Source organism: Jaculus jaculus, chromosome 5 (assembly GCF_020740685.1).
Source record: "Jaculus jaculus isolate mJacJac1 chromosome 5, mJacJac1.mat.Y.cur, whole genome shotgun sequence".
Classification (NCBI taxonomy): Eukaryota; Metazoa; Chordata; class Mammalia; order Rodentia; family Dipodidae; genus Jaculus; species Jaculus jaculus.
The window spans coordinates 95,643,179-95,654,873 of NC_059106.1; the positions used below are offsets into that span (position 1 = coordinate 95,643,179).

At 42.0% G+C, this 11,695-nt stretch overlaps 1 long non-coding RNA gene across 1 annotated transcript; it reads left to right on the forward strand.

Moving 5' to 3' along the window:
• Nucleotides 1-1,499: 1,499 nt before the first annotated feature.
• LOC123460921 lies at nucleotides 1,500-2,758 on the forward strand. Its single transcript, XR_006637286.1, has 3 exons — nucleotides 1,500-1,611; nucleotides 1,968-2,105; nucleotides 2,618-2,758. It is a non-coding gene; the product is annotated as an uncharacterized LOC123460921 (long non-coding RNA).
• The last annotated feature ends 8,937 nt before the right edge of the window (nucleotides 2,759-11,695 follow it).

The following is an 11,695-nucleotide window of genomic DNA, read 5'->3' on the forward strand; positions in this document are numbered from 1 at the left end:
CACAGTTACAAGGAGTCACAGGCATAGAAAGAAAAAATGGCTTTGAATGCTTGCTGAGCTAGGTTTAGCTAGGGACAGGCACATGTACAACAAGAAATGATAGAATGTGGCAAACACTCCTGATGACATGTTCTCGTTTTGTGAAAACAAAGCATCATAGCACAGTGCCAGGAGCTCTGTTGTCAGAAACTGAAGAGACGAGCCCATAGCTGGACCTTGATGGGCAGCTTGAATCAAGTAAGTTGTAAGGTGGGAAAAGAAGATTTAGGGGCAAAGACACACATGTTTGGTTAGAACATGGGATGCTTGTAAAGGACAGGGTGTCTACCACTGGGGTCAGGACCCGGTTATATTGCTTGACAAAGCCACAGACAGGCCTCATGGAAGTCTTTTTAGCAAGAGACTAAATACCCAAGCATGTTCTTCTACAATGTTACTCAGAACTTACGGGCGTGGTGGTGCACGCCTTTAATCCCAGCACTCAGGAGGTAGAGGTAGGAGGATCGCAGTGAGTTCGAGGCCACCCTGAGACTACCTAGTGAATTCCAGGTCAGCCTAAGATAAAGTGAGACCCTACCTCAAAAAACCAAAACAAAAAAAGAAAATGTTACTCAGAACTAGATGGGAGCGAGAGAGGGAGGAAGAGAAAGGAGAGTGGAGGGAATGACTTTGGGCTGAGTTGGGCACACTGGGCAGGCCGAAGGGAAGTAGCCAGCAACAGCACAGAGCACAAGCATCTTCCTTCAAAAAGACCAATTAGGATTTCAACAGCTAAAACCAGACTCCTCACTCTGATTTTTCAGTGTTCATGAGCTGATATTGTGGCTTGTGTGTGTGTGTGTCTCTGTGTGTGTATATATATACATACATATATGTATGTGTGTGTGTGTGTGTGTGTGTGTGTGTGTGTACATATATATGATGATTAAATTCCACAGAGAAATGCAACTTCCTAGAATAACCTCAGGCTCTTGCTTATCTTTGTGACAGTCCTCTATAGTAAGTGCTGTTATTACCATTTTACAGAGGAGAAAATAGAGTTCTCGTGACTGTAAAAGCCAGAGATCATTGACTCTGTATCATCTAACTGTCAAAGACCATACATGATCATGCCTGACAACTTGACCCAAGGTCGGGCAGGCAGTGACATATGCTGTAGTTCCACACTCAAGAGCTGAGGCAGGAGTATAATAAGTTTGAGGCCAGCTTAGGATATGTTACAAGACTGTCAGAAAGCAAGACAAAACTAAGAGTCTATGTGTATGAGCTTAGTTATTCTTTAGGACACAGTATGGATAGACACATAGATAGATATTAGCCAGTATAGATATGGGTATTAGAAAATTGACAATATCAGAAGAGAAGGGCCAAGAATTTTTCAAATAACAGTGAATGAACCCAAATTCTCTGAAATAATTCAAATGACTTGGATTTGAAGTCTAAATTAAGGTGTTGACTATTTTCTCAACTCATCAATTCTGATGTCTTATTCAGTTGAAATCAACACATTCATCAGTCCTGGTGCTGGAGAAAGATGTCACCTGTCTTTCCAAGGGCAAAGCTCAGGAACATGAGGCAAAGACGATGCTGAGAACTTCCATCGAGCCTGGGGTAAGCTCCTTTCCCTTCTCAAGACTCTGAAAGGGTTCCACCAGCAGAAACAGCCCCGATTATCTTCAAGGTTCTAATCAGTCCATCAGTATTCGGATGCCTGCCCCACAGGATCCCTTCCAAGGAAAAATAAAACAATAGTCTGTACTCATCGTAAAAGTAGAGTAATGAAACACCTTTGCTGACATGGTTCAGAGACTTGGCCCCCCGAAACAACTCCTGGAATGTTCAGGAGGTGGGGACATTTATCAAACCTGCTGAGCTGGACACTCCATATAGAACCTGCTTTATAATGTTTTCATTTTCCAAAAGTTGTTGAATTTTAAACCTTACAATATGTTTTAAACATGTTACAGATGACCTGCAGCCCTATGGCACTGAGATGCACAATGCCACAACTCTCCTCTTTCTTCACCTCACCTGCAGAACCTCCAGTGGAGATTTTCAAATGACCAAGAAATTTGAAGTTTGGATGATCCATAATTTACACTGAAGTAAAAAAAAATTCTTTTTTAATGTTTTTATTTATTTATTTGAGATAGAGAGAGACAGATACAGGGCCTCTTACCACTGCAAAGAAACTCCAGACACATGCCACTTTGTGCATCTGGCTTACCATAGGTACTGAGGATAAAACCCAGGCCTTGTGGGCAAGTGCCTTTACTCACTAAGCCATCTCTCTAGCACGCTCATTCTCTCTCTTTCTCTCTTTCTTTCTCTCCATTAAATAAATATATATATATATATATATATATATATATAAATTTTTTTAAATTTAATTTATTAATTTTCATTTCAGTGAATACAGGCAGTTTGGTACCATTATTTAGGCTCATCTGTGATCTATATATATAAATTTTTTTAAACTTTGGAACAGTGACTGGATATGCAGTCTCCTGGAGTTTAACATTACAAATAGATCGTGCATTTCCCTTCCTCCAGGGGGCGCTGTAGGGTGCATGGCAGCAGACCATGGTGTCTGCAGCTATCATTTTGTCTTCCACAGGACTGAAGGAGCAGGTATGGATTCTAGAGGCAGAGCAGAGCGGGCCATTCCCCTGCCTCCGAGCTCAAAAATTCCAGACACAAGTCTCCAGAGATCACTGGGGCCATACACTCTGTCCTGGAAAATAAACAGTTCCCTCACAGCTGCCCACTCTGCTCTGATCCTTAGATTAACACAGGAGCTGACAGAGAGGTTGAGAAGGTGCAACGAATATTTTCGAAGGCATTAGAGGATTATGCACGTCCTAATTCCAGGGCTGATCTTTTCAACAGACTGACTATGATGGATGGCTGGTGGCCATGGTCAGTGCCTCCTCTATATTTTAGGTGGAATGCTTTCTTTTGACATACACTTTGCAGCGACATATGTGTATCCTGTCTTAATTAATGGAAGAAATGATTCATTCACAAGTGAAAGATTTAATTAAATAAAGGGTCAGCATGGTTCAGCCATGAATTGCAAAATATCTCGGATGTTCATTATGCTCCCCACCATCCCTGCAGGCTGCACGTCTGCAGTGAACTTGGCAATCAAGGCCGGCCCTGCAAAGACATGAAATGAAGTTTCATGCATTCATTCAACAAATATTAACTGGACCACTGCTGTGTTTTGAACACCCTGTGGGTCCCTGAGGATGCAATGAAAAGTCAGACCCGGTTTTTGGAAGTGTGACCAGTACAATGCAATAGGGTAGATAAGAAAAAGTGAAGGACATGCAAGTAAGACATAATTACTACAGATTGTCACTTATTCTAGGAAGGAAAAAAACTGGGCTGTTTCCTTGCAGTATTTTGAAATTATTTCATAAAGCACTTCATGTTTATCTTTATAATGGCATGCTGGAGTTTCTCACCTTGCTCACTTTCTGCAAACAGCAGTCTACTTGCTGGTCTCACAAAGTAACAAGTGTCATTGTTAGCCTGCACATGGATGGCTCCAGCCATCGCAAGGCTCTGCCCATGTTTGCAGCTCACATTCTCTCTACCTGATTGGAACTAGTAGCATCTCCACTCTCTCACCTCTCTAGACTTTATTCTGGTTATTCATGTTACTTTCGTATCCCATGATGTGATAACAGAGGTCACAATTTTTTGGTATTGGACCAGCTGATGTATGGTTAACTCTGAGTAAGTAACTGCTGAACGAATGAATAAATGAAGTTCTTTCTTCCTGGTTTGGGAAGTGGGCAGAGAACATAGTGACAGTAACAAGTCCCTCAAGACTTATGAAGACACTTGGAATATGACCTGAATAGCTTCTCATGGGCAACATGCCTCAGGCTCTGCCCACCATTCCAGTCATAACCAGCAGCAGTCTTCTCCCACACCTAGCTTAACCAAGCCTTCCTTGGGAGGTCTTTTCTTCAAAATGATGCACAGCTCACTGATGCCCAGTTTTTCTGCTCAAGCATCTTCTCTTCGGAGGCCTTTTCTAACCACCTTACCTATTTATTCGCTATCTCCTATCTCAGTGTAATGCTGTTTTCTCATAGTGGTATCATCATCAGTGAAAAGTAAATTATATACTTTTAGGTTTACAAATTGACTGTCTAGCTCCCTCTACTTATAGCATGCAAATTGCTGAAGGTGGCAGACTTTTCCATTCTTGACCAGACCCAAGTCACCCTGTCATGGAATGAATCAAGCAGCATAGATATCTGCTTTTCATTTGTCTGGGAAAAGAGAGATACAAAAACTATCCAACTAGTTTCCAAAGCATGGCAGCCTCCAAAATAAGTGAATGCTCCTTTGCTTAATTGCACTACTGGTTAACTTCAGAATGACAGGAAGAGGCAAAATTAAGTTTTCTAGGACATAAAAGATGAAAGTATGGCCAATAGAGTCTCATACAGCCTCCAAACCTGAATAACTTTCCTCTATGGCTTGCTCTCTCACGATGATCTGGTCCTTCTGTGATTCTTAATTAAAAGGCAGTTGTAGAAGCCAGGTGGCAGAGCACTTGCCTAGCACATGCAAGGCCCTGGGTTCAGTCCCCAGCACCAGAAAGGAAGAAGTACCCATGGGGCTATTGTGTTTTCCAAGCCAGCAAACACAGATTTTTCCTTAGCTTCCACATGATCTGGCCAAAAGCATGCGGATAAGGAAATATGGATGTTTCACTGGTAAAGAACCAGAGAACTGTAAGAGAGAAATGTTGCCATTTTTTCTGAGTTCTTTGTGGTAGAGAAGAAAGGTGAGAACTGAGTGCACTGTTATAGTTTGGGAAGCAGTGGCTACAACGAACTCTCCCTGGGTTAGAAGAGAGGAGGGACTAGAAGGTTTGCCTCCACTCCTGTAAGAAGTCAGAGCCACAGTGCACCATGCATAAGTCATCATGTGGCGTGGAGTCTTGCGGTGGGTGTTCAGAGTATTCTGGTCTCTCCAAACAGCAAACGATGCCAGTTGTTCCTGGCAAGGCCAGACATGGCTTACTCATATCAGTGTCTTAGGAGAGGTGCTTCAGAGTAACAGAATTGGCTCCGTTTCTACCATGACCATATCAGCCCTAGTTTCCACTGTGTAAAAACAAAATACAAAAAATATCCATACCAGATTGTATATGGCTTTTGTTTTACAAACAAGTTCTTCAGCCCGTGGAAATGGTAATAAAGACCAATGCTAATAGCTGGTCATGGTGGTGCATGCCTTTAATCCCAGCACTTGGGAGGCAGAGGTAGGAGGATTGCCATGAGTTCGAAGCCACCCTGAGACTACATAGTGAATCCCAGGTTAGCCTGAGCTAAAAGTGAGACCCTACCTTGAAAAAAAAAAAAAAAAGACCAATGCTGTATGCAGTTCTTTCTGGGGTGTCAACTCCACTTGGGAGACCTTTTCTCTCAGCACATGGTCCTCCCTTTCTTAGCAGATATCCCTGAAATGGAACTCTGTAAGAGAAGAACAGTGGGAACCTGGCACCCCACCTTGGAAGCACAGGCTTCTTTCTGCTTGTGAAAGGGGAAGTTTCAGTGGAAGATAGTTGTAATCAAGGAAGTGTTCTTGGACAAGGGCCAGGGTTCTGCTAGGCAAAGGAAAACTCCCTTGGCAAGGGTGCAATGCATGTTGGGCTCAGATATCTTCACCAGACTATGAATATTTCCTGAAGGCTTTGGTGTTCCCAGATGCCTAGACACTTCCCTGAAGCTCACTGCTCCAAATGTGTTATTTCTTTCAACATGGTTTTACTTATGGCAAGTAGATGAAAGCTTACAACAGGATGTCACTGATTTTCCAACACACAACAGGCAAGGGTGATAATATCAAGGGAATAAGTATGTTCTAGAAGAAAATAATCTAGTCAGTTCTTATCATTTATACACATGACAAATCACAAAACTGAGTGTATGCCAAAATCCTTTTTCCCTTATGATGAAGAAATTATCATTAAAACCATTATAATTAGACACTAATAAACTATAATTTTGCAAATGATTCCTATCAATGTCTTCTTTCATTTTTGTTGCCTTTTTCCTGCCGGATGCCCTGTATACTAAGAGATAAAGCACATCTGAGGAGATTGTTCAGTGGATGAAGCACTTGCCGTGTAAGCATGAGTACATGAATTTGGATCCCCAGACCCCACATAAAGCCAGAAGCTATCTATGGTGTGCTTTTGTATTCACCATGCTGAGGGCAAAACAGGAGGTGGAGACAGAATTTCCTGGAAGGTCACCAACTGGCTAGCCTGGTAAATGGAGTGATGAAAAATGAAAGACCCTGCCTCAGATAAAGTAGAATGCATGAATCAACACCTGAAAGTTTCCTCTGACCTCCACATGTGTGTATGGCACACATGCACCCACACTCATAGAAAAAAAAAAGAGATAAAACACAAAATCATACTCAAGATCAATTTCTCTGAAATATGCTAGAGATGAAAGAGCTGCTTAGACAAGGCTCACAGGATGGAGAACAGTAGAGCTGAAAAAAAGAAATATGTGCTCAAGTTGCCAATGGAAACCACAAAGCTAAAGACTTCTTTAAGTATTTTCTCTGGATAATTCAAATAGGCAGATAACATTAAAATCAACATTCTCTTCTCTCTAGAGTATAAACTCCTGTTTGGCATCTTTTTTTCTGTTCTCCCCTTACCTCCTAGCACATGGAACTGCTCAAAAATATTTGTTGTATAAATAAATGTTCTGTTTAAATACAGGGCAAAATTACTGTCTAGTCACTTCCAATTATTTTTCTACCTCGTACTTCTCCAACAAAGAAATCCCTCTCATTCTTGTATTTTGCTCTTCCTGGTGGTCTGTGTTAAAAACATTTCATTCAGGAGAAAAGCTACATGGCTGGCTAGAACATTTCAAACTCAGATGTGTCCTTTGAAATACAGACTCATTATTTTAATAGCACCTCTCTTAAATTAGGGTCAGAATTATTTCCCTAGCATCATTCTTTTCATCTATTTTAGGAAAGAGCTGTCACAGTTGCATGTCCCAACTAATTGGATAAGTGATTCTTGCTGCCCTTGAAACAATTAAGTAGAAAGGATACCCAGCGACTATAAACTGACAGCCTTCTGCTTTTCAAACTGTCATCTATGATCTGAAATTCATTTGAATGGTGCTTTGAGTTCCAACATCTTCTTATAAAGAGGTACCTATGAGTCAGCAAAAGATGGGCAGTCGATGGTGGAGGGATGTACAAAACTCCATTCAAGCCAAGTGAAGCAGTTTCCATTGGACTACATGAAGAGATCAATAGGTTGGCCAAGATCACTGTTACCTAGATTCTAACTCCAACCTGGGAAATGTGGAAGCTGAGCAGTAGGATACTGGGACAGATGGATGGTGGAGTCACAGGGGGCTTATGAATGAAGAATGCTCTATACAGGTTTAGTTTGATACCACAAATGCAGTAGACTAGATGTTTGTGACCCCAGCCTATAATTCATATGTTGAAAAACTTAAGTTCTTACATAATGACATTGAGCTTGGGCATCTAGGTGATTAAATCAGGAATGTAGACCCCCCCCCTCATGAATAAGATTAGTGTCCTTCAAATGGAGATCCAAAGATATCCCTTATGCTTTCTAAACCATGTGAGGCTGTCATGAAACGTAGGGAATATGCGATCCAGAAAGGGGACCTTAGCAAGCAATGAATCTAATCTTGCAATCCCAGCCACCAGAAGTGTGAGAAATAAATCTACTTTTTATAAGCTATTCAGTCCATGACATTTTGCTATAGCAGCCCAGATGGGCTTTGGCAACAAGAAATAGGTGTTTCCAGCTGGACGTGGTGGTGCATGCATGCCTTTGATCCCAGCACTCAGGAGGCAGAGGTAGGAGGATCACCATGAGTTCAAGGCCACCAGAGACTACATAGTGAATCCCAGGTTAGCCTGAGCTAGAATGAGACCCTACCTAGGGAAAAAAAAAAAAGAAAGAAATAGGTGTTTCCCATGAACAGACATGGACAGTGCTAAAGAGACAGTGGAGCTGCAAACTCAAGTTCTGTTCAGTTAACCCTGCTAGTTGAGTGGCCTTAACAGTATGAGCCCATGGGGAGTGGCTCCTACTGAGACAAGCAAGGCCTGCAGAATGGGGAACAGTAGAGCTGAAAAAAGTGTGCTGAAGTTGCCAATGGAGACTACGAGAAAAGCCCTGGCATGCAGTCCACCAGAGAAAAAGTTAGCCTGTGATAAAAAATACCTTAGATAAATATTTTTCTACCCTTCATTTCTCCTCCCCTCCATTGCTCCACATGGAAAGTCATAAACTGAAAAGTAATCTGAGTGGAATGGGCAGGGAAAGCCAAGAGAATGAGATGTGTAATTCCTCCCAGAACCCATTCCACCACAATTCCCCTTGTTCACCATAAAATTCAGATGCTTCAGATTTGCTCCCAACCTATAGCCTTCGTGCTTGACATTCCATCTGTCCTAGAATATTCTTTCTCTAGACCATCAGTTGTTGGTGTGTTTAATTTTCTACAGGAACATGTTCTTACATTCTATTACTCTGGCTACCTGTTAGAAACAACTGGTCTCCATGAAGTTCAATAATACTTTGGACCAGTATAAAAAGAGTGGAGTGTCGGGGGGAAAAAAAAAGAGTTGAGTGTCAAGATGTGAATGAATTAAGCAGACATTTTAAAGCTGGTACACTTTCGTCTATCTCTCTTCTTTTTCTTTCTGCTTGCAAATAAATAAATTAAAATATTTTTTAAAAAAGCTAGTATACACAGGACTTAATGAGTACATCAAAAGGAGTCTTTTTTGATTAAAAGGTTTTGAAAATTTTTGCATGTAAGTGTTCATATGTATGGATATGTGTGTGCCTATGTTTGGAGGCCAGAAGACAACCTTCTTAGGAACACCAACCATAATTTTGAGACAAGGCCTCTCATTCAGTTTGGCTAGCCTGACTGGACCCATGCCTTCCATGAGTATTCCTTAATAATCATCCTACATATTAATTCTGAATCCACCCTGTGACAGTTGCCACCAGAAGTGGCCCAAAAGAGCAAGTTCTAGGTTGTGGTTTGAAGGCTGCAGTGATTAGCTGTCTGGCTAAAAGAACTCTGGTGGGGGCATGTGTAATAGACCTGGTAGTGGGCCACTGTGGCCACTCTCTTGGGTGTTGGAGGATGGATTCTACTCATTGGTGTAATTTGTTTTTGAGGCAGCATCTCATTCTCACCCAGGCTAATCTAGAACTCACTCTCTAGTCCAGACTGGTCTTGAACTTATTAGCAAACCTGCTCCCTCAGTCTTATAAATTATGGGATTATAGGAGTAAACCACTATGCCCAACTTTCATTGTATCAGGCATTTCAGAAGTATAGAAAATTGTTAATTAGGGGATGGAGAGATGATTTAGTGGTTAAGGCATTTGCCTACAAAGCCAAAGGACCCTGGTTCAATTCCCCAGGACCCATGTAAGCCAGATGCACAAGAGGACACATGCATCTGGAGTTCATTTGCAATGGCTGGAGGCCCTGGCGTGCCCATTCTCGTGCTCTTGCTCGCTCTCTCTCTCTCTCTGTCAAATAAATTAATTAATTAAATATATGTTCTTTAAAAAAGAAAAGTGTTAGTTAAAATGGAAATGGAATTGGGCACTATTGGCACATGTAACTGACACCCTAGAAAAATATAATAAAAAGAGCTCATTAGAGCTAGCCAAACAATGGAAAAGTCAATCTCTTATGCAGAGTTGGGGACTAGTTGGGAAAAGGGGAGCTGACCATTGAGATTATGTGGACAGATGCCCTTCCAATTTTGAACTTCTAGATGCCTCTGCTCACTCAACCTACAGAATGGCCATTTTTCTCTCTTGGAAGAGCCTGAAGAGATAGCTAAGTGAGTAAAGTGCTTGCCTTGTGTGGTGGGTTGATTCAAGTGTCCCCCATAAACTTAGGTATTCTGAATGCTAAGTTCCCAGCTGATGGGAATTTGGGAATTAAAGACTCCTGGAAGCAGTGTATTGTTGAGGGCTGACTCATGGATGTTATAGCCAGCTGCCCCATGCCATGGTTTGGCACACTCTCTCATTGCTATTGTCTACCTGATGTTGGTGAAGAGGTGATGTCCACCCTCTGCTCATGCCATCATTTTCCCTTGCCATCATGGAGCTTTCCCTCAAGCCTGTAAGCCAAAATAAACCATTTTTCTCACAAGCTGCTCTTGGTCTAGTGTTCTCTGCCAGCAATGTGAACCTGACTGCAACACCTTTAAAACATGAGGACCTGAGTTTTATCCTCAGCATCCATGTAAATGCCAAGCTTGTGGCATGCATCTGTAATCCCACTGTTGGGAAGACAAAGTCAGAAGTATCACTGGAACTCACTGGCCAGTCAGTTTAGCCTAATTGGTGAGCTACAGGCCAGTGAAAGTCCTGTCTCAAAGGAGGTAGACATGTTCCTGAGGATGACACCCAAGACTGTTCTCTGACCTCCACCTGTATGTGCTCACAACAGCATACAAACCTGTACAACACAGGTGCACCCACACATATGATATGCACACACATATATACACATGCAAAAAGAGAAAGGGAAGGAAGGAAGGGAGGAAGGAAGGGGAAGATTCTTCCCTATTGGAAGACAAAACAGAATTCTACCCCACCAGACAATACACACCTCCCTCAGTACTTTGCCCACTGACTCTCCTTAACCAGCAAGCCTATAACTAAGACTGGGCTCTGGCACAATCCAGCAAGTAAGACAGGAAAGGGAATATTCCCCAAAGATGCCACAAGACATAACCAACATGTCATGGCAGAGACTGGGGAGTCAGTGTAGGGTTTGATCCTGCTGGCCTTGATCAAGGAGGCTGGATATAAGACTGCGTGGAGGGAGTTTATTGACCTGGGTGCATTCTGACAAGATAAAAAATGTCACCTTGGGCAAGAACTCTATGAGGTTATGTAAATTTGCTTCTAGGACAGATTCTAAAATCATGGAGAAAGTGATAAAACACATTAAGTGAAATAAAAAGTCATTATTGCTTTACCTGATGGCTAAGAAAGTGCTTAAAAGGTTCAGACAAAAAAGCATGGTGGCACACACCTTTAATCCCAGCACTTGGGAGGCTGAGGTCGAAGGATCACTGTGAATTTGAGGCCAGCCTGAAACTACATAGTGGATTCCCAGTCACCCTGGGCTAGAGCAAAACCCTACCTCAAAAGACAAAAAAAAAAAAAAAAAGAAAAGAAAAAAGAAAGAAAGAAAGAACAAAAGAAAGAAAGAAAAATAAAAAAGAAAGGAAAAGGGGGAAAAGCCTGCTGGTGTGGACAGACATGGTAAGTAAAAGCAAGAGACTCACCAGATGAATATGCTACATGAGGAGGCGAGGAAGATACAGCATCAGGTCCAGAGGAAATGTGCTGGTAGGAGCAGCAGAAAGCTGCCAGAGTGACTTATCTGAAACACAAGTTTATTACAGCCCTCTACTCACAAACCCACTACTGACTCCCTTTCTATGTCATTGACAAAATATTCCACAGCCCTGCTCAGTAGGCAGGGATCTTAGAAGATATAATGTCAGTTATATGACAAAGCAATGGGTATGGTAGCACTTCCCAACAAAACAGTAGAGGTCAGGTGGCTGTATTTAACTGCCAGAAGCAAGG